Below are 23,374 nucleotides of genomic sequence, written 5' to 3'. Positions count from 1 at the left end.
ATGTTTGGGTCTTGTCTTGTGCTTTTTACAGCCTGTTTTTACAATCTTGAGAAGGGAATTATTAGTCAGTGCATGGATGTGAACAAGAATAATTTATTTAAAATATTTGTTCTACCCAGTCTGAAGGAATGGATGCAAACTATTACAAACACTACTTGAGGGAACTATAAGAATAGTTCAAGCTTTAATCAATATCTGTGCCTATAGATAGATAGATGGATATTAGTTAACTGTACATTTTCTTGTTAAGTAGCCTAGATAAGTTAAATAATCAGAAAGTAAAACAATGATGCGTGACATAACCCCAATCTTCTCTATCTTAAATTAAACGTAGGCCTATTAGTAGCTGAAGTAACATAAATAAACGTCACATTCAGTAAATTGAAGGTTAGTTTTACATGAAACGGTGTCGGTCTCACTCTATTGACCGTGATTAACGCGTTAATTTAGTTAATTGTATAAAGCAGTCAGCAGTGGTTACTAGCTGAGTGTTGACGTCAGGCTGATGATGCAGACACGCGCTCCGCTGCTTCACTTTGATCTCTTCAGTGTGTTCGTGATCTGGAGCTCACGCGTGTCACTTACCACAGACCAGTCACAGCAGATTGATATTCTCCGAAAGATTCATCTCGCCTCAATCCATTCAGGATAGGATTACGTGTTAAATCCTGCGCAGGCTTCGGTTCTGTTCCTCTGAAGATGCCCGCTTGTGGATCGCAGATTGGGGACTTTCGTGGAATTAGACGAGCTAAAGGTAAATCACTTTTGATTTGTTTCTCAACACTGTGACCTTCGCGACAAGTTTTTATTCATTTTTATTTATTTTTATTGTTTTGGGGTACTACACAATATTGTTTCTCTTTTTGGTGTTTAAGAGCAAAAATGAAAGTTGAGTAGCCTAGTTATTCTGAGGATCATAATAGATTATCCTTACGGATTTTTATTTTAAAATGAAACAGTTTATTTTGGTGGAGAAAATAAGTAACACCTAAAGTAAATGTTTTGTTTGTGCATGTTACTCAGTCTTGCGAAAGAGAACTCTTAAAAACAGGTTGTGTGATTGCTTAACCTCAATCTTATCAGTGCAGGAGTTTGTGAGGGCAAAAACATCACTCCATGTAAACATATACTAGCCTACAGAAAAAGCTATCAAATATTTCCTGAAATCTTATTTCTGTATGTGTCTTATAGCCTACGCTTACGAAGACGAATAGTGGGTTAGCAAAATTGGCAAATGAAAGTAATTACATTTTATTTATATTTGTTTATAGTAGGCTATAAATGCTATACCTTGTGTTTTCAACAGTTTTTTCAACTGATCCTTTCAGTACTCGTGCCACAAACCGTCTGCTCTCTCTCTCTCTCTCTCTCTCTCTCTCTCTCTCGCTCTCTCTCTCTCTCTCTCTCTCTCTCTCTCTCTCTCTCTCTGCGCGCGCGTGGCGCGATAACTGACAGGACTCACTGACAAGCAAGTTGTTTACATATTTTGTATCCACAAATTGAGTCAGATGACCATTTCATCGTATTTTAATAACATTGTGAAATTGCAATAAGGATGTAGAAAGTTTCTCGCTGGCCTGTTCCTAGATTTTAGAGGGAAAAGGTGAGATCGCTTTTAGTTAAAATGTATCGATATGTTTTAGCTGATAAATTACTCGCATATTCTTGCTAATTGTTACCGTTCTTCTTGCTGTTTGGAAAAGGTAGGTTGTCACTCGATCATCACAGAAGTTTTCACAGTTGTGTTTATAGTTGGTTGTTTTGTTGGTGTCTGGTTTCTTCAGTCACTTGCTATTTTGATGACACTGACTTAAACCAACTGCATTTATTATTATTCTAACACACACAAACACACACACACACACACACACACACACACACACACACACACACATATATATATATATATATACACAGTACAGTACAGACCAAAAGTTTGGGCACACCTTCTCATTCAAAGAGTTTTCTTTATTTTCATGACTATGAAAATTGTAGATTCACAATGAAGGCATCAAAACTATGAATTAACACATGTGGAATTATATATGGAATTATATACATAACAAAAAAGTGTGAAAAAACTGAAAATATGTCATATTCTAGGTTCTTCAAAGTAGCCACCTTTTGCTTTGATTACTGCTTTGCACACTCTTGGCATTCTCTTGATGAGCTTCAAGAGGTAGTCACCTGAAATGGTCTTCCAACAGTCGTGAAGGAGTTCCCCGAGAGATGCTTAGCACTTGTTGGCCCTTTTGCCTTCTGTCTGCGGTCCAGCTCACCCCTAAACCATCTCGATTGGGTTCAGGTCCGGTGACTGTGGAGGCCAGGTCATCTGGCGCAGCACCCCATCACTCTCCTTCTTGGTCAAATAGCACTTGATGCCTTCAGTGTGACTCTACAATTTTCATAGTCATGAAAATAAAGAAAACTCTTTGAATGAGAAGGTGTGTCCAAACTTTTGGTCTGTACTGTATATGTATATGTGTATATATATATATATATATATATATATATATATATATATATATATTATACATGAACTTTGTAAAAACATTAGTTTAACTCTCCATATATCTTTGATGGTAACAAAATAAATGATGCACCACTATTTATTTAGACTACAATACTATATTTAGACTACAATACAATATTGTTTGAGCGGCAGGTAATCACATCTGAGGTGATATAAGACAGGCCTGTTAACAAGACACTTGAATAAATCACATTTAAGTAAAAATTTTTCATTTATATTCATTTATTCTTTACTTCCAAAGGAACTGAAAAATAAATTGAGAAAAAAAAATCAAGCTTTGTGCACAGACTCAGCATTGACTCCAACTGCCTTCAGATTTCCACCCTTAAATATTAATAATTGTTTTTGGAATGTTATTAACAATATGAAATGGACTTAAGGACAGTTTAAAAAATGACAATTCAAAACCTTTGTTTTCTGTGCACCTACTCCAGCACTGCCGCTCAGTGTCTGTTGCTGGTGCAGCTTTGGAAGCCTCATCAAAAACTGGCTGGACCACAGAGCTCCACTTAAAATGTTCTGTTGGTGCTTTTGTAACTTTTTTTTTATTATTCTTTATTTTATTTTATTTTTACACATCCATTTAGACTTATGTGTTTTGTGTGCAATACTTGCACTTTGTCCTACAAGTATTGCATTTGGGTCCAAAATGCAATCGAATTTTTTTTTTTTACATATTTTCAAAAACATGACATTTATGAGTTGCAGTACTTGGACTCGGACTGCAATTGTGAATGAACAAGGACTTGGAAAGACTCGGACTTGGATATTTTGGAAATACAGATGAATTCATGCCATGTGTAATATATATATAAAAGTAACAACATAAAATTAATAAGAAAAGATATTAATAAACGTCTGCCACAATTGATTATAAACTAGGACTCGACTGCATTTATGACTCAAAAAGCTTTCTGGAACTAAAGCCTCACAAAGGAAAGATGGCAGCATCCAGTTTGAGCTCTCCCCGGGCTTCATGCACCAACCATGCAACTGCCATTGAGATGGCTCTCTCCAGGTGTTATAGACGTTTTTTTAAATCTAAATCAGCTTAATTGAGCACATAACCAGCCAAGCTGCCAACACTGGTTGCTTCTACGTCAGAGATGTGTATCTGGACATAACATCTGCTTTATCCAGGTACCTAAAAAACCTCTATGAATTATCTATGAAGATTGAACACGTTTACCATGTTTGTACTACAAACGTAAATGCATTCATTCATACATCCATAAATCTTAATGCTTGAGGGGATCATAAGTGGCCATCAACCATCTGATGCATTCAAACATGTACAGGTTCTTCCGTTGGCTACAGTATCACATATTACAGGGCAAGATAGTATTTCATAATGAGCAACTAAGTACTAGAGAAAAGTTCTTTCACAGTATAAACCTCAAGGCATGCTATACTTGAATAATTTTCAGTAATTTACGTCTATTTCAATTCAGATGCTGGGACCAAATCAGGCGACAGAGCAAAGGGTACGAGGGAAAGACTGTATTCTCTGTACCAGGTATTCTGTCCAGACACTGCTCATTTTTTCAGTATGTCAAACAGAAAGAGCATTTGAGGCAAAGGAAAATGTCATAGTTGCATTCACTATGGTTTGTTAATATTGCATCCAATTGTTTTGTTTCTCAAATCTGATCTTTTGGAAAGACTGTACAAAATAAAATCGTATCAGTTTGTTCAGACAGTGTAGTCAGTGTCTGTTTTATGCTGTATAACACATCAGGACAATACCAAGAAACGAGTGTCAGTGTGGAAAGAGAACAGAAAAGTCCATCACAACATCTTTCCATGGTGCTGAAGTGACTAATCATCTACTTCTTTTCTGATCGGACCTTTAGCCTGAAACTCATTCTCCACTCCAATTTCAATAAGATTTCAGTTCATATTCTAGTTTGGATTTGTTTGTAAAAATATATATCTTTTTTTTTTCTTAGTTGGACCAAATGGATATGTGAATATGAGTCAGATATGACACATACAGACACACAAAACAATTGAAACATTGTTTCCCTTTTTTTTCTAAAAAAAGATAATAAAAATAAGACACTGTGACACATAACAGACATGACTCAGTACTTAAAGGCAGGGAAGGTGATTTGGTTCAAAAACATTTTTTGTTATGCTGGTTGAAAGCTCTTCACATCCTGACAGCAAGCAATAAGTTACTAAATGTATGTATTTATATTGTCCGTGGAAGGTGTAGGACCAAAAAATGCTCGTCCAATCATATCTCTTGGTCCAAGGACTACAATAGGCTGTCCTACCTGCCCGTCAAATTATGCTTTTATCTCCATGCAGACATCATACATCATCAGCGTGTTCCATTACTCTATTACAGACCGAGCGAGAACAGAAGCCATTATTATTGTAATATTATGCATGCACTTGTACTGTAAAGTTTTCTCACCGGTGAATGAAACATGAGGTCATTTGACAGCATTGAAATCAATCCTCTACCAATGCTGTCGCTCATCGTGTGGCTGGTTAGCCTCTGGTCTGGCAGATTAATTAAAAATGTACATGTGACGAGATTTCTCCAAGATGATATAATGGTGCTTGCACATTTTACGATACTTTAAAAGCCGAGTGCAGGTTCAGTTGTCCAAAACTGATGAATGGGAATCTGGCGATGTTTTATGTTAGCTGTTGTGCATATTGCAGTATTTCGGAAATGAAATGTGGTGATGATACTAAAGGTGAGATAAAAAAGTAATTTGCTGAAGTAACCTTGGAATTTTAGCTTGCTCTTTTTTTTTTATGACTCATGTTTTTATGGACAAGTACCTGAGTGCTCTGTATTGCAAGTGCAGTGCTGTACCAGGTGATCTACTGAGCAAGTTTACTATGTCACAAAATCAGTGCATATGGTCGTTTATGTGATGCCAACATCATTATAATGTATTAGTTTACAAATAATGTACTATTATAAAAAAAAAACATTATAATAATTATGAGGTCATAACATGGTATTGTGCAAGAAATTATATAATAGTTTTTGATAAATCTACTGATTTAATAATCTGCCCCAGTAATCATGATTTTTTGACTGGTCAAGTCCTCATTGCAGCATATTCTGGCCAAGAACCGATCAAGACTCAGTCCTTTGACTGATATTTGACAAAAAAAAAAATTAAAATAGCAGTGTCACGTTAAAAAAGGCAGAAAATACAAAAAGGCTGGAATGTGAGTAAACTTCTGTTTGTACCTTTGTATAGTGCTGATGGTTTCACAAGCATAATTTAGAAAAAGCGCTCATTACAGTTGCGTAAAGCCAGCCAGCCAGTCAATTTAGAGCTTGCTGCTTCAAAAAAGTGCTTACCATTTTTGCTTGCAGTGAATTTGTGGACTTGAGGCAGTGATACTAACCAGGGTTGACCGAAAGTTGTAAAACCCGTTCAGTCACTCAGTTGGAATTAGTTGTAACATGACTTTGTGTGAGGTTGTTAGAAACACCTGTTCAATGAGGTGGGGTTACGAAGGGGTCCAAGAGTTCACCAAGAGATTCATTGCACGGTGAGTGATCACACGTGCTGCAATACACAAACCCTAGGATAATTGGAGGCTCATGTATCCCAGCACTCATGTGTACTGTATGTGCACTTACAGGTGTTCAACAAGTACAAACAGTGCCTGATAGCCGTAGGAAACAATAAGCCTTCACTTACTGGATTAGCATTGACTTCTCTGTTTTTAACCAGCTCAAATTTTATTGCCAATCATTCCCGCTTTCCTTCTCGTGGTGTGTTAAACGAATCAGCTCTGAGTTTATTAAATCTGTCCAAGTACAACGTTCTCAAACACACATGCTCTTTATCTCACTGTGAAATCACATTACCGCTGTCATTTTTCCTGTGGAGAGACAGACACTCATGACGTTAGCACAATCTGCCTCTGTCATCTGTAGCTAAATCAGTCTTAACCAGGCATGACACAACAAGTGTCCAGCTACAAGTCATTTGTCTGTCCAAATGGAAACTGAATATGCAGTGACACACACTTACAGCTAAAAATAATATGTTATAAGGTTATGTGGAACTGGATGTTTAATGTAGTAATAATAATAATAATATTATTCATATATTGCTCCACTTGTCTATGTTTGTATGTTGTCTTATACAGATATTCAACCTCGGTAGATGTGCAGATTAAAAAGGTATTAATGGATGGATAAATCTGAAAATATATTTATATTTTTGTGACCGTTTCACATAGAGATGGAGACTGACTCATTCTGTATGTGATGGTGTGTTTATCACAAAAGTGCAAAGCAGCTAAAATCATATTATCATAAAACAACGATGTATTGTAAATTATCCAAATATTTTTCATGGCTAGAAAGAAATACTGCATCTCTGGTTTATACAGTAAAGGGCATTAAAGTAAACTCACAATTGCTTTCATCAGAGCTGTGCATAAAGGTTTGAGTCTGATCCAGATCTCTCAATCTAATTTCCTACAACTTCAAGTAAAGAAAAGCCCCTAAGGTGGCAACACAGCTCCAGATGTTTGCCCAAATATCACTAATCATCATTTGCATCAATTTCAATAGATTATCCTCATCTCTTTCATGCAGCAGCCTCTCATCTCTGTGAAAATTAGTTGCATGTTAACGGAGTCCTTAAGGTAAATTTAACTGTGTCATTGTAATAATTATATAAAAAAAGACAGAAAGACAGAAAATGTCCTGGTACCAAAATAAATCACAAGTAGCTACCATTCATGGTTGTCATTTGCTGTTATCAGTGACAGGAAGCAACTGCAAGCTTGCTATACACTGCAGAAAAATTAGTAAACAATGAGCAAATTCGGTTCACCCTGTTGATATACATCCATTGACATACCACTGCAATTTTGATTTATTAAAATAAAAAGTATGCAGATGGATTAGAGCTCATTACTCAATGTAATTAATGTCAACAATTGAGCGTTTTTGTATCATTGATAGATTGGAGATTTAGTCAATTTGCTGTAATAATAATAATAATTTTAAACAATAATTTATTGTTCATGAAACCATGATCTGCACCTTATCTTTTAGCATTTTATTTTACATTAATCATCAGCAGGACAAAACAAATGTTTCAGCTCAAGGCCTTCTTCAGTGAGTTGAACAAAAGTGATTTTCAAAAGGTAATTTCTATTCAATTTATTAACCTTATCTAATGCATTATTTAACCAACTTTCTGCATACCATTTAGATCAATATTCATCAAATTCAGATGTAATACTAAAATAGCAAGTTTATGTACATAGTTGAACTAAAATAAATGAATAAATAAAACTCATCAAATTCACAATTGAAAAAAAAAAAACTTAAACAATTAAACTTTAATCACAAAGATATTTGAGACATTATATGGTACAAAAGATGACCCTTTGCTCAATACTGTTATTTGTTCAGTGGACTGCTTTGATTTTAGTCAAGAGACTGTATCGTTAGAACAATGGACAATTATTTAAATGCTTTGTACTTTTCCCTTTTACTGAAATAGGAATGTAATATGGCTGACATTGATATACTTATCACCGGGAAAAACATTAATTGTGTTTATCATGAAGCTAAACCAGTTTAAGGATCCTTTTTATGCTAACACAAATGGGCATGATTGAACACATTCTCTGGATATAATGGCTTATATTCTCCATGTCCAGAAAGCTCAAAGAGAAAATGACACAGTCGTACAGCAACACATTTAGTAGACTCTACAGTAGGACAGAAGTGGTGTGCTGGAGAATGTTTCTCTCTCATCTGTCCTCAGCACACATGTTATCTGTCATCATTACCGCTGACATTTTTCCAACACATTTCATTTGTAAAGAGATTGCTGTTGTATCTGTAAATGCATGCCTACTGTTATAACCGAGGAGAGCTTCTGATGTAATCACAGAGAGAAACTTTCCAGTCATTATAACAAAACAAACCCTCACAGTGCATCAGAGATGTGAGAGACACTCACAGTCCTGCTTTTGTATTGAATATCATAAAATCATCATTTACTCTCTCTCATATCGTTCCATCACTTATACTGTATGTACAGTCGTGGCCAAAAGTTTTGAGAATTACATAAATCAAAAAGTTTCAAAAAGTTTGCTGCTAAACTGCTTTTAGATCTTTGTTTCAGTTGTTTCTGTGATGTACTGAAATATAATTACAAGCACTTCATACGTTTCAAAGGCTTTTATCGACAATTACATGACATTTATGCAAAGAGTCAGTATTTGCAGTGTTGGCCCTTCTTTTTCAGGACCTCTACAATTCGACTGGGCATGCTCTCAATCAACTTCTGGGCCAAATCCTGACTAATAGCAACCCATTCTTTCATAATCACTTCTTGGAGTTTGTCAGAATTAGTGGGTTTTTGTTTGTCCACCCGCCTCTTGAGGATTGACCACAAGTTCTCAATGGGATTAAGATCTGGGGAGTTTCCAGGCCATGGACCCAAAATTTCAACATTCTGGTCCCCGAGCCACTTAGTTATCACTTTTGCCTTATGGCACGGTGCTCCATCGTGCTGGAAAATGCATTGTTCTTCACCAAACTGTTGTTGGATTGTTGGAAGAAGTTGCTGTTGGAAGGTTTTTTGGTACCATTCTTTATTCATGGCTGTGTTTTTGGGCAGAATTGTTAGTGAGCCCACTCCCTTGGATGAGAAGCAACCCCACACATGAATGGTGTCAGGATGCTTTACTGTTGGCATGACACAGGACTGATGGTAGCGTTCACCTTTTCTTCTCCGGACAAGCCTTTTTCCAGATGCCCAAACAATCGGAAAGGGGCTTCATCGGAGAATATGACTTTGCCCCAGTCCTCAGCAGTGCATTCACTATACTTTCTGCAGAAGATCAATCTGTCCCTGATGTTTTTTTTTGGAGAGAAGTGGCTTCTTTGCTGCCCTTCTTGACACCAGGCCATCTTCCAAAAGTCTTGGCCTCACTGTGCGTGCAGATGCGCTCACACCTGCCTGCTGCCATTCCTGAGCAAGCTCTGCACTGGTGGCACTCCGATCCCGCAGCTGAATCCTCTTTAGGAGACGATCCTGGCACTTGCTGGACTTTCTTGGACGCCCTGAAGCCTTCTTTACAAGAATTGAACCTCTTTCCTTGAAGTTCTTGATGATCCTATAAATTGTTGATTTAGGTGCAATCTTAGTAGCCACAATATCCTTGCCTGTGAAGCCATTTTTATGCAACGCAATGATGGCTGCACACGTTTCTTTGCAGGTCACCATGGTTAACAATGGAAGAACAATGATTTCAAGCATCACCCTCCTTTTAACATGTCAAGTCTGCCATTCTAACCCAATCAGCCTGACATAATGATCTCCAGCCTTGTGCTCGTCAACATTCTCACAAGTTAACAAGACGATTACTGAAATGATCTCAGCAGGTCCTTTAATGACAGCAATGAAATGCAGTGGAAAGGTTTTTTTGGGATTAAGTTAATTTTCATGGCAAAGAAAGACTCTGCAATTAATCTGATCACTCTTCATAACATTCTGGAGTATATGCAAATTGCTTCTATAAAAACTTAAGCAGCAACTTTTACAATTTCCAATATTTATGTAATTCTCAAAATTTTTGGCAACGACTGTGCATGTATAACCAAAACCATTTCAGGTCCAATTGAATTACATAGTATGGTCAAAAAATATAATGCAAGTCAACACAAGTCAAATGGACCCAACACTGTTTGGTTACTAACATTTTTCAAAATATCTTCTTTTTTGTTCCACGGAAGAAAGAAACTCGTACAGGTTTGGAATGACATGAGGGTGAGTAAATGATGACACAATTTTCTTTATTGGGGGGGAAAAATTTTCATTATTTAATTTTTGGGTAAAACATTACATTAAACATGACTCTATTTCATTTCCTTTTAAAATTTCAAATGTTTAAAACATTCATCCGAATTAACTGAAAGTGTTGGAGCCGTGCTGTTGTAGTGAGTTCATGTACTCTGATAGACTATGCTATGGCACTTTTTCTGAAATGTCCAAATTCTTGATAAATTGTATGCAATTGTTATTTGTTTATGGAATAATTGAACTCAGTATTCATTCACACCTTTATGAATAAGAATCATCTCATCTGTGGCTCAAATTAATTACCTGTGCATTCGGTTGTGAGAACCCATCAATGCACCGGGGCTCTTGCACAAACTGAAGTGTTTCTGTCACTGCGAGTGGCATTTGTTCAGTTGAATTGGACTATGAGTGGCACTCTGCAAGAGGTAGAAAAACATCACAGTGACTTGCGTCATCAGAGTGGGCTCCTGATGTCCGTGTGTTTAGTGTGGCCTGGTTTTGTGCAAACAAACAGGAAGAGCTGACCTCGATCTGTGGCCTATGTGCTGACGGCTGAACCTTGACCTACTGGACACTAACACACTCTTTATGTGAAGAGACGTCTTCTGGCCCCTGCTTGGTTCATCTTAAGAGTTTAAAACGTGCCATAGAAACGCACACTGAATCCATAAATGTTTTAAAAGGTGTCAAGTTATTTCTATAAAGTGGGGCAGTTCCAACTTTGCAGAACAGTTTGGTGCTTCTGACTCGGTCTTTTAGTGATTTTTCATATTTAAAGAATTTGCCACTGATGATTCAAGCGCAAGTTTTGAGCAGTGTAGAGTAGCGCTTTCTCAGACCACAAATGCAGACGTGGATTTATGTTTACTCAGCACGGTACGCAACGCATAAAAAGACAGTATAAGTCATTTATAATCAGTAATTATGTCCCCACTGGATGCAACAAATGCCTCGTTTGTAATGGGTTTTATTGTGTTTGTCACACCCTCACACGCTTGAGGTATTCAGCCAATCACAACGCACCGGAAAGCTGGCCAATCAAGGTATACCTCGCTTTTCAGAACAATGAGCTTTGAAAAAATATTTTTCAGAAAGGTGGGGTATATGGGGTAAATCATGTACATTTTGTGGAAAATGTGTTTTTGTTCCTTAAACTGCATAAACGCATTGCATTACACCAAATACACAAAATAATTTTCTTTTTAGCAATTCAAGTTTATTTGTATAGCGCTTTTTATGATACAAATCAATACAAAGCAACTTTACAGAAAATTAAGTTTCTATAATATTTAGTAGTAGCTTATAAGTGGTGACTGTCCGTTTGTGCGCATATGACAGGATTTTTCAGAAAAATTTATACAAGTCGCAGTCAACCGGAAGATGAACATTATTAACAGCAATTATTATGTGATGCAGTCACACTTGTAGCAATATTTGTTAGTTCTGTTTGTTGTTTCAGGGTTAGCATCATCTGAGGTCCTCTGAGGGGTCAGCATCATCTCTTCTCAGGTGTTCTGGATCCAGACTGGAGCTTGTGTAAATCTCCGAACTCCGAACATTATCAGGAAGGCTATTCCAGAGTTTGGGAGCCAAATGGGAAATTGGGCAAAATGGGCGTTTTTTGGCCTTAGGGAGCGTGATAGATTGTAACGTGATAGAAGGCTAGTTAGGTACGCAGGAGCTAAACCATTTAGGGCCTTATAGGTAAGTAATGATAATTTGTAACTGATACGGAACTTAATAGGTAGCCAGTGCAGAGACTGTAAAATTGGGGTAATATGATCATATTTTCTTGACCTGGTAAGGACTCTAGCTGCTGCATTTTGGACTACCTGTAGCTTGTCTATTGAAGATGCAGGACAACCACCTAGAAGTGCATTACAATAGTCCAGTCCAGAGGTCATGAATGCATGAACTAGCTTTTCTGCATCAGAAACGGGTAACATGTTTCGTAGCTTGGCAATGTTTCTAAGATGGAAGAATGCTGTTTTTGTAACATGGGAAATATGGATTTCAAAAGACAAGTTGCTGTCTACGGAGCCCTGCACATGACATGCAAGAAAAAATAAATAAATTGTGCGCACGATTTACTAATTCGTTCCATCAATTTACTAAACGTGCACACGATTACTATTGCGTTTCCTCGATTTACTATTGCGTTTGCTCGATTTGCTAAATCGTGCGCATGATTTTGCAAATCGATGAAACGAATTAGTAAATCGTGCGCACAATTTATAAATCGAGTGATATGCAATAGTAAATCGAGGGAACGCAATAGTAATCGTGTGCACATTTTAGTACATTGGGGAACGAATTAGTAAATCGTGCACACGATTTAGCATTATATTTTTTCCTGCGAGTCATGTGCGGGGCTCCGTAGCTGTCATACATGCGTAGCTGTCAACATAACACCCAGATTTTTGACTGTAAAGGAATTAACTGATTGCAGTAGCCTGCCGAATCTTGCACAAAGTAGATGTGTCCTATGCCTTTTTATATTGGTAGATGCATTTTATTATTTGCATTTAGCATAATATTGCTTTTCCTTTCTCTCTGTGACCCTTTTTGAAAAGACCCATCGAGATCCACTAAGTTAAAGAAGGATAAAAGTTGCTCTGCCTAAGTCTTTTACCTTTATTAAAGGAAAATTCCATTCTGAATTGCTTATAGCATTAGTTTGTGCTGAGGAGAAATAAATTATATGGTAGCCAGGAAGATAACATTGCTTTTCGTATGTACATCTGCATGGCTGGCTTTTTGACTTGATAAATCCATTATTTATGTTCTGAGGCGCTTGCATGCCAGCTTCTAAAAACTTCATTGGAGAGATATGGAACAGAGTCACCCTAAACTATGCTTCTCTCCAAAACATTTGGGAACAAATGAGACCTTCTGCATTGCCCAAAATAACAATGGATGTTCAAGAGCCTCCAGGCAATTGGATGTGGTTTACTTGATGTGGTGTGAGAACATCTGGGAGGGTATATGGGAGCATGTCTCTGAAAAAGAGGAAGTGTGATTCAGGGAAACCTAGAACGAGAAAGACAGACAACAGGAAAGGAGAAAATCACTTAAAAATGAAGACAAAATGAAACAAAAAACAGAGAACGCAATTATATTATTGCACAGGTGTGAAAGTGAGAGATCCACACAAACAAACCATATAAAACTGGAAAAATTTAGATATTTTCTGTGATAATGCAGCCTCTTATATATACGGAGCTTGTGAGACATTTTTCTTTATGGATGGACGCTTTATTTCACTTCTCTTGAACTGATGCTCTGCAACACCTGCTGAGTGCCATGAAACAGCTCGAAAGATCAAAGACAATTTTTTTTAATAACTCAGACTGGATTCATCTGAAAGAAGAAAGTCATATACATCTAGGATGACTTGAGGGTGGCTAATTTATGGGCTAATTTTCATTTTTGGGTGAACTAACTCTTTAACTACTGAAGTTAATGTATTAATTATAATTCCATATGGGTAAAACTTATTGAAACATACCCAGGTTATATTTCACCCTAAGATGAATTTTTTTATGTAATTTCATAGATATTATGTTTTGCATAATGAAAATAATGCACATTGCTTTGCATCTTGGCATCATTTTATAAAAAAATTTGGCCAATTTGCTTCATTTTATCATAAATAATACACAAACATAAAAGCTTTCTACTGGCTAGATAGAAAATAGCTGCACAGGGAACTGACTTTCCTTAAAGGGACTTTGTTCATTCTCAACACAGTCAGAGTCTGGGCAAGTCACTCGTTCATCATTTGATGAAGACCAGTATCATCAGACACTGGAACAAGGGATTACTATGGTATTTTGTTTAAAACAAGCACTGTTTAAAAAAAAATGACGTGTCATCTGACACAAACACAGGCTGCTGTCAGCTCAGCAGGGGCGGATTTACTCAATAAATGAGGTAAGGGGCCACTTAGAGCCCAGAGGAATCAGGGGGCCCCATCTGATATTAGCGAAACATTTGGCAAACGGTCCAGTATGTATTTGTATTCTGGAGAGCATCAAATGTTCACTAACTGCTCAAATCGCAAAGTTTTAGTCAAGTGCTGAGTTCTGCAAGCTCGCGAATCCTCTCATTGTAACAATGTGTAGATACAACTTATTTATTGTACTGTTTTAAACAATGTTTAAAACAATTTTAACAATAATAATTACAATACTTTTTAACAATAGCATCACGTTTACTACAGCTTATGTATGGGTTTTCTAATGCAGTCAGTAGCTAACATGATACAGCGTTGCACTTATAAGGTGAAGCACTCCAGTACAAATCCTGTGAAGCTACAGTGTGTACAGAAGCTACTGTACGAATGCATTTTTATATCGCATCCGTTGACACTATTGGGTAGGTTAAGGGTTGGGATTGGTGTAGGGGTTATAAACCAAACCCAGTTTTAGCAACACTCCCCAGACATTTGAATTCTGAACTTCCACAATACATGCTTGAAGCAACATAATACAAATGTGGCCACAGTCAATTATAATGTGTGTTTTAGCCCCACTCACTGAACATTTCACTTTGAAAATGCTGCAAAACATGCAATTATGTATGTGATATGTGTGTAATATGAAATTTCACCACAAGCAAACTAGAGAGTATGTAATTTCAGATGCTGCTTATTATGGGAGAAAAGCCTCTGCCAGATGCAGGGACCCAAGTTCAGATCTCAAATGTAATATATCATTTTTTTTTTTAAATAATCCGAGTAAAACTGTATCTGGACTTGACAGCCAGTGACAGCCTGGTGACACAAGAGGCAACAGCCTGCATTACTTCTAGCTTCCTTGCCAGTAATGCTGGCTGAAAGTGTTGAGGGCACTTGAGAAATCAAAGAACATTCTTCTCAGTGCACTGCCAGCTTTGAACAGGTGTGTACTGACCCCCTGCAGCATGTAGATAATCACGTTATCAACTCTCACCTGGGGCAAATTGCAGAAAAGTCAGCAATTAGCAGCTCGAGAATATCAGATGCGTCACAACCTGGTCTTATAAATATATATATATATATATATCTTTTCCTGATATTCTACCCAGTAAATGCTAGACAGCAAATGTGTGACTCTTTTCTCTCATTGTGCATGCAGTGTCCTGAAATTGCCTCTTACTTGGTGCATTCCTGGAGTGATTAGAATGATCTGATAGCACTTTAGTACTGTGATAATCTCACCACATTCTGTATTGTTGTTTCTGTGTGAAATTTAAAACTGATGTGTCTTTTTTTTATTGTTAAAATGCTAAAATATTACATTTTGGTAGACTGTAAATCATACATTCAAAGGTTGATTTCTCTGAAAGTATGAGCACTGACTGGCACTATCAAAAAATGTGTTTGTTTGCTTGAACTTCAGACTCAGCCAATAGTGTGAATTTGAGGCAGGACCACCTGTTTGTTCAACCTGTTTGAACAATCATTTTTCACCTTTACTTTTTCTTTTGCAATTGGCATATTGCAGCAAATTACACATATTAACAGGTTTACATTTGTGCTGCACAATAATGGTTTAAAATATATAAATTACTACTTTGCTCAAAATTATAATCACAATTATGTATCATGATTGGTGTGATTTGACTTTTTTTGTATGCACACTTTCACATAAGCACAAATCAAGAGAATGTCAAGGTTTTTTTCATAGTTTCCTGATTTTTCTTTGTATTGTCAGACAGAGGTTGCATTTAGTGCATTAGTGCATACAAGTGCATTTATTTACCCAACATCAATTGCAAACAAAATAGTATATATCCATTGATCACAGGCTCAATTGCAACAAACAGTGCAAATTACAGTGTGAAGGATCACAGACCAGCTTTATTATACATTAATCTGAGCAGAATAACACATTAGAGATCACATGATTTTTTCGAAGTTTTCAGATCATCAGCACATTTCGGCAGCAAAAATATTCCTGTGTGCATATTAAGTAAAACGTATAAAACGCAGAAAATGTATCAGTTTAAGAGAAAAGCTTTATTTGGGAGATTTATTACCTTGACCTGAAAGTTTGTGGAAGAAGTACAGCAATTATGCAGTGATTATGTTGGCTGTAGACCAAACGTTAAGTGCACATTTTCCCTATACAAAAGCACGAGGCTGTAAAAGTGGATTAGCAAGTAGATGAGTTATTGGTGATGACATTTAATATCCCTGATAACCCCCTTAGTTCTATTTAGCCACTGTTAGCATCCTTTCTTTTTCAATCCAAGTAAGAGCTTTCAAATAATCACAGGGATTTTTCTGATGTATTTTATGCTTTAGAATAAAACCTGAAAATATTTTGAGCTTGTGCAAACCACCGTTTATTTCAAACATTTAACCATAAACCCCTCCAAAAAACCCATGGACTCCAGGACAATGGAACCAGATTTGCTAAAATGCATTTCCGGGATTTGGACTTCAAAAATACATCATCCCTGCAGCACTCTATGCAAGATAATGGAAATGTGGATAGAATAGTTGGCCAATTAATCGAAGACAATTATGTTTGAATAAAAAAAGACACTTTGTCATAGTATCCTGCTCATTTCTTTCTTTATATTAATATTCTGCAAACATTCAAGTTCTAAACAGGTCTCATATTAATCTTCTGCATTATTAATTCACCAAAGCAGTCAGGCGCTTCAAAAGAGAGAGACGTCAGTAAATGAAAAGCATGAATTAGCACAAGAATGATTCGTTCCCTTAAAAGATTTGTTCAAAAACACTTTCATTCGCAATCAAGACACCACCACAACATGGCTCTGATACAGCACAACATTTACACCGAAAGTCTAAAACCTAAACTTTCCCAATTAACAACTATAACACCTTGCATGGAGTTGTGCAGTGTTTCCCTCATGTAAAGCATATCAAATTTTTCCTGCTGTTATGAGGAAAAGAGCAAACGAGTCAAGATTAATTCATAGTTCCACTTTATCCTCACAAGCCCTAGACCTTTGAAATGTACACACTATCTCAGCGGCCCCCTGGTTCACCTTTAACACTGCAGCCGATCTGCTCTTTTAAGACCGTAAGCTTGTGCAATATGTTTTGGTAGCTTCTCTCTAGAGGTCTATGAGGTTCCATTTGTGCCAAAATTATGTTGACATGCTGTCTGTCTATGCTATGTGTCGTCTCAACTTACTCCTGTCATCTGTCCTTGTCGTTTGACTGTGTCGTCTTGCGTTTCAATGCTACATGTGTCATGACTGTGTTTTTTCATTCTGTCGTTACTATGCGTTGTTTCCCTCTGTCATTACCATGTGTCGTCTTCCATGTCTATGCTATGTGTCATTGCTATGCGTCATTTCCCTCTGTCGTTACTATGTGTCGACATTGAAGATGACACGGTATACATTTTAGGACATCCTCAGACCTCAGTCATTAAATGAAAAGGCGTCATGCCTTAGACTAAAAGGCTTCAGTCATCGGACAAAACGTATCACGCATCGGACTGAAAATCTTCAGGTCTCAGGAAAAATGACGACAGGTGTCAGGTATCATACAATTAGGCATCAGACGAAACGGACTCAGGTGGAGTATCGCGTTTCCCCGCCCCATGTGACGTCACACGCACGCCGTTCAGACGAAGTGGTATATAATGGTTGATTGATGGCAAAAAGAGGTAAGCAGTGTCTGATATATTATATTTTAACAGTTTTATTCAAATGTTACACTAAGTTATATAGGGAAGAGAACATGCATTTCGAGAGTCATGTATGTATGTATGAAACGACGCATAGCATAGACATGGAAGACGACACATAGTAACGACAGAGGGAAACGACGCATAGTAACAACATGGAAGACGACACATAGTAACGACAGAGGGAAATGACTCATAGTAACGACAGAATGAAAAAACACATAGTCATGACACATGCAGCATTGACACGCAAGACGACACAGTCAAACGACAAGGACAGATGACAGTAGTAAGTTGAGACGAAACCTAGCATAGACAGACAGCATGTCAACATAATTCTGGCACAACTGGAACCTCATAGAGGTCAACCTTATGATCCCCAACCTTGCAGATTTCTCTGCTGGATACAGAAAAACCTAAATATGGCCCTCTGTGTGCTAGGTTATTTTGGTCTTTTTTGTGGCTCGCTGGAAAAGAATCACCCCATCTTCTCTTATTTTCTGTCACTAAAAGCACAGTAAATTTCACAACATGCATGATGACAGAGTGACCTGACGGAAGTTCTTGTTGATCAGAGATGCAGGTGTAAACAGGTGCGTTTCTTCTGTATATTCAACAATCCCAGAGCCAGCAGTCATTTGATGTTTTTGTGATGAGTAATCAGCAGGTGAAGTATAACTCCTTCTGTTTAGTGAAGAAACGAGAGTCCCTGGCAGACTGAGATGAGCTCAAAAGGTCACAAGAGCCATCTGGGCTGTTTTCATTACCAGATCGACTTCTGGAGGCCTTTCTGGCACTCTGTCCAGGGCATGACTGAACTAAAGTCACTAAATCCAAGGAGACCAAAGGGGAACGTTTTTGTGGGCCTTGAAACAAAGATTTTTGCACATCATAGCTTATTCCTCTCAGCTGTACTGCCATCCTATTTCCAATATCCACATTTTTGATTCTTTCTGTCCTTATACACTTTTTTTTTTTTTTTGAAAGACGTCTCTTAAGCTCACCAATGCTGCATTTAGTTGAAAATACAGTAAAAACAGTAATATTGTGATATATTATTATAATTTAAAATAACTGTTTTCTGTTAGAATATATTTTAATATGTATTTTATTCCTGTTTTTTTTTTTTTTTTTTAGCAGCCATTACTCCAGTACTCCAAAACATGTATTATTATAATCAGTTGTGCTGCTTCATATTTTTGTTAAAACCATAAAAAATGTTGGGGTGAACAAGTTTTTTTTGTTGTTGTTTTTTTTTCAAGGGCACATTAAATTGATCAAAAGTGACAGTATAGATGTTTATGATGTTACAAAAGATTTATATTTAAAATAAATGCTTTCCTTTTGAACTTTCTATTCTATTTAAAAAGTATTATGGCTTCTATAAACATTAAGTAGTAAAAACTATTTTAACATTGATAATGATGAGAACCATTATTAATAATTATTGATCATAACTGAACAGTAAATTAAAATATTAGAAATATTTCTGAAGGAACATAAAATCTGAAGATTGATGCAGTGGCTGCTGAAAATTAAGCTTATGCATGACAGGAATAAAAAAGAGAAAATTCAAAACCATTAATGTAGCATGTTTTATAACAATAAAGTTGTATCTAGTCTAATGGAAAATTATTCATGGCTAATCTTTTAGTTTTTTTTAAGTGAATGTTACAGAATGAATTTGGCCTGTGGCTGGAATGTCAGCACTTGAGTGTATTGCTGACTTTAGAGCTCTGTTGGAAACGTATGCATGCTTAAAATAGTTAGATCTTTTGTAATGTGATTACAGTTGTGACCAGAGAGTAGAGTGAATCATTACTTGCTCAATAACCTGAGATAATGCAACTAAAGCAATAATACACCCCAAAATTACAATGCAGTCATTGTAATGTCATTGTAATGTACACTGTAAAAAATATCTACCTGGTTCTACTTAAAATCATAAGTTAAGCAGCTGCCTCAAAATTTCAATGAAAAACTAAATGGATTAATGAATTGTTTTAACTCATTATTTTGAGTCTTGTTAAGCTGTGAATTGCCTTCTGTGAGTCAACATGACTATACAATTATTGTTGTTTCAACTTAGCTATGCAACTCAGTAATGAGCACTCTGTTAACTTATCCCCATTAGTGGGTTCAATTTAGTAATTTCAATTAAGTAATGTCTTTGAATTAGGGTATCAAGTTAAGATGATCTAAAAGAATGTCTTGTTTTAACTTTATTATAAAAACAGACAAATTTGAGTACAAAACTTTTTTTTATTATTATTAAAGCCAATGTTAAGCCAATACAAGTTATACATATACACTTCAATCATCTCAAACTTGCAATCAATACTTTTTTGGTACCAAATTTCAGTTCGGTGCAGGTCACATAATGAGGCTAAGATAAATAGAAGGGTTGTGCACAATCATGGGAAAGACTGCTGATCTGACAGTTGTCCAGAAGACAATCATTGACACCCTTCACAAGGAGGGTAAGCCCCAAACATTCATTGCCAAAGAAACTTGTTCACCCCAACTCGTCTTGTCTGACGGAAAAATGAGGCACCCGGCACAGCAAAAAACGCCAGTGTACATTGAACTCAATTTGAGTCAAATTTAACACTCTTGAAATGTATATATGACTCCCTCAGTTTTAGAGTTAAAATACCACTTTCGAAAGTGTGAAATATGTACATTACTCAGAGAGTACATTTTAACACTGAAAGAGTTTATTTGTAAATCCAGCATGGTGTTAAAATGTACTCTGTGCGTAATGTACATATTTCACACTTCTGAAAGTGTTATTTTAACTCCGACACCGAGGGAGTCATATATATACACATTTCAGGAGTGTTAAAATTGAGTTCATTGTGTGGTGTTTAGGTTCAGGTGTTCAATGTTCAAGTAAAAAAAAAAAAAAAAAAAAAACATACATACATACATATATATAAAATAATCCACAATTCAATGCTGTTTACAATTATACCAATACAATTACAGTGTTTTCAATACATTTAAACAACATATTCTTAAAAAATTAAAACATATAGTCAAAGTAAATCAGTATAAAAGCAAGTCAAAGCAAATCAGTGCAAATTCTTATTTTGTCAATATGTATTTAGAATTTTATTAGGTTTATAGTGCTTACATTTATCTGCTTAAACCACAGCATCTCATTCATTACCATCAAAGCTGAATGCAAGGTCATACTTAGCTGATGCGAAGGTGCAAAGTAGGGAGCGTCCCGGGGTGGGGCATTCAGTCCGTTTACCCCTCAAGTGCGAAGTCCGTTGCGACCACACCAGTTGCACCCCCCTAAGGACGGCCCTGGCTGAATGTATGTTACTGATCACTGAACAAAGTCTGTGCCAATGGCGTTTGGACCTCCTTGAAGGAAGTAGTCTATTTCTTTATTTTAGGATGACAAGACATGGTTCTCTGCAGTTTCCAGCTAAGCAAGAAATCCACTCCCACTTGCAGCATCACAAAAGTGCTCCTATAAAAATGGGGGGGGGGGCAGAATCATTTCACATCCATTTATCAAAGCTATTATTAACAAGTGAAATGTCAAGAGACAAGTATCAGTTACAATCCAATAATAGTTCACTCAAAACATTTACCCAAAAATTCTGTCATAATTTTTTTTTTTATCTTCATGTGGTTCCAATCCTGTATGACATACATGTTTACATATCTGTGGAATGGCATGAGTAGAAGTAAATAACAATTCAGGTGAACAATTTGATTTATGGGTTATTGCGCCCCCAAAAAATAAAAATGATGTCATCTTTATTTACCTGACTGCTGGTCTCTGTGCATGAATGTGCGTTGTGAACAATCAAGATTAATAAAAACACAAAATAAAATACAATCTATGTGCTTTTTTCTCTGAAGTAAATACATCTGTTGTGCTCATTGCAACAGGAAGTGATCACATTCATCTGTCAGCTGTCATTTTGACTGTCATGACAACCGAAGCTCCAGTCCGGAGTCAGTGAATAAATTACACATTTTTGGGGGATATCCATGATAAGTTTTTTATGTAATATTTTTATTCATCTTGATTTTTTTTCACAACTTGTGTGCAATTCAGAGTGAACTGAACTAATAGTGTCTCATGAGCACACAGTCATGCACAGAGACCAACAATCAAGGCAGGATGTTTGTTTATGCGCACACAGCAAATAAATATCTTTATAAAACGATATGATATTACAAAACACATTTTATGAATAAGAATAAATACTTTAATTCGCCGTTTTCCATCCTCATATGTGCTGCATCGCGACCAAAGAAAATGGCGTCTGTGAAAAATATTTCAGATGGGTCAGGCGCTCGCACACAAGCAAATGTCCCGGATGTGACTATTCGTCTCGAGGCGCGCACATGCGCAAAGAGCTGTCCTCCACTCAATTTAAAATGGCAAGTTCATTCATGCACCTGGAATTTGTGATTCATTGAAGTAACTTATGAACCTAAATTGGAAGATTGAAAACTCAAACAATTGAGTTGAAATTTCAAAACACTTTTTTTTTTTTATGTCTGATTTAATGACATATACAAGTTATCATAACTTTTTGATCAGATAATTTTTTACAGTGTAGTCAATGTAGCTTCCTGTTATTCCAAACCCATACTCTCTTAAAAATAAAGAACTTTTTTGTCTAAATGGTTCCATAAAGCACCTTTAACATCTTTAGCACCTTTCTGTTTCACAAAAGGTTCTTTGTGGTGAAAGAAGGTTCTTCAGATTATAAAAAGGTAAGAAAGAGTTGGTTCCTTTAACTGAATGTTTTTTGTGGAACCAAAAATTGTTATTCTACACTTGAAGAACCTTTTGAAGCACCTTTATTTTTAAGAGTGTATGACCTCATTTTTTTAATTTTTTACTTTTTACATGGAACAGAAAGGCTGCTCATTCCCAAGTAATGAACACTCATAGTGATAAATTTTATCCCACTCTTGAAAAGCACCAGACAAACTATGCAGGTCAGGTGGGAATTTTATAAGATCAGATTTGACAAATTGTAAAAGGATTCAGCCTAAGTGACAAAAACCAAAAAGTCTCTCTGAAGTAGAAAAGTTGTCTTGAATTTCTATACAGTATTTCTGTGAAGATGACTTCGTATGCTACCCTTTCCTATGGCTCAGAAAAAATCTTCCTGGCATTTGACAGGGGATCTGTAACCTTTAAGTATATACAGCCCAGCTTGCTCTCAGTGTTTTTAGTTTTTGGGGGGTGTTTTTTGTAAGGGAGCTTGTATGAGAACTTGCTTCCCCCTAGTACCTTATTGTGATGTCACATTTTAAAGGGATAGCTTAACCAAAAAAAACTTTTCTTTTTCAAAACTCCTGCATTCTGATCCATTCTGTTAATG

General features: G+C 36.5%; 1 protein-coding gene across 2 annotated transcripts in view; it reads left to right on the top strand.

Annotated features, from left to right (window-relative positions):
• The first annotated feature begins 547 nt into the window (after nucleotides 1-547).
• Nucleotides 548-23,374, top strand: part of LOC132149511 (glucagon receptor-like) — a 49,490-nt gene continuing 26,663 nt past the window's right edge. For both annotated transcript variants that reach the window (XR_009435030.1, XM_059558826.1), the window contains exon 1: nucleotides 548-754. The gene's annotated coding sequence lies outside the window, so the exon portion shown is untranslated. The remainder of the gene's footprint in view (nucleotides 755-23,374) is intronic.

This window comes from Carassius carassius, chromosome 9 (genome assembly GCF_963082965.1).
Source record: "Carassius carassius chromosome 9, fCarCar2.1, whole genome shotgun sequence".
Taxonomy (NCBI): Eukaryota; Metazoa; Chordata; class Actinopteri; order Cypriniformes; family Cyprinidae; genus Carassius; species Carassius carassius.
This window is presented reverse-complemented; position numbering and strand designations above follow the sequence as displayed.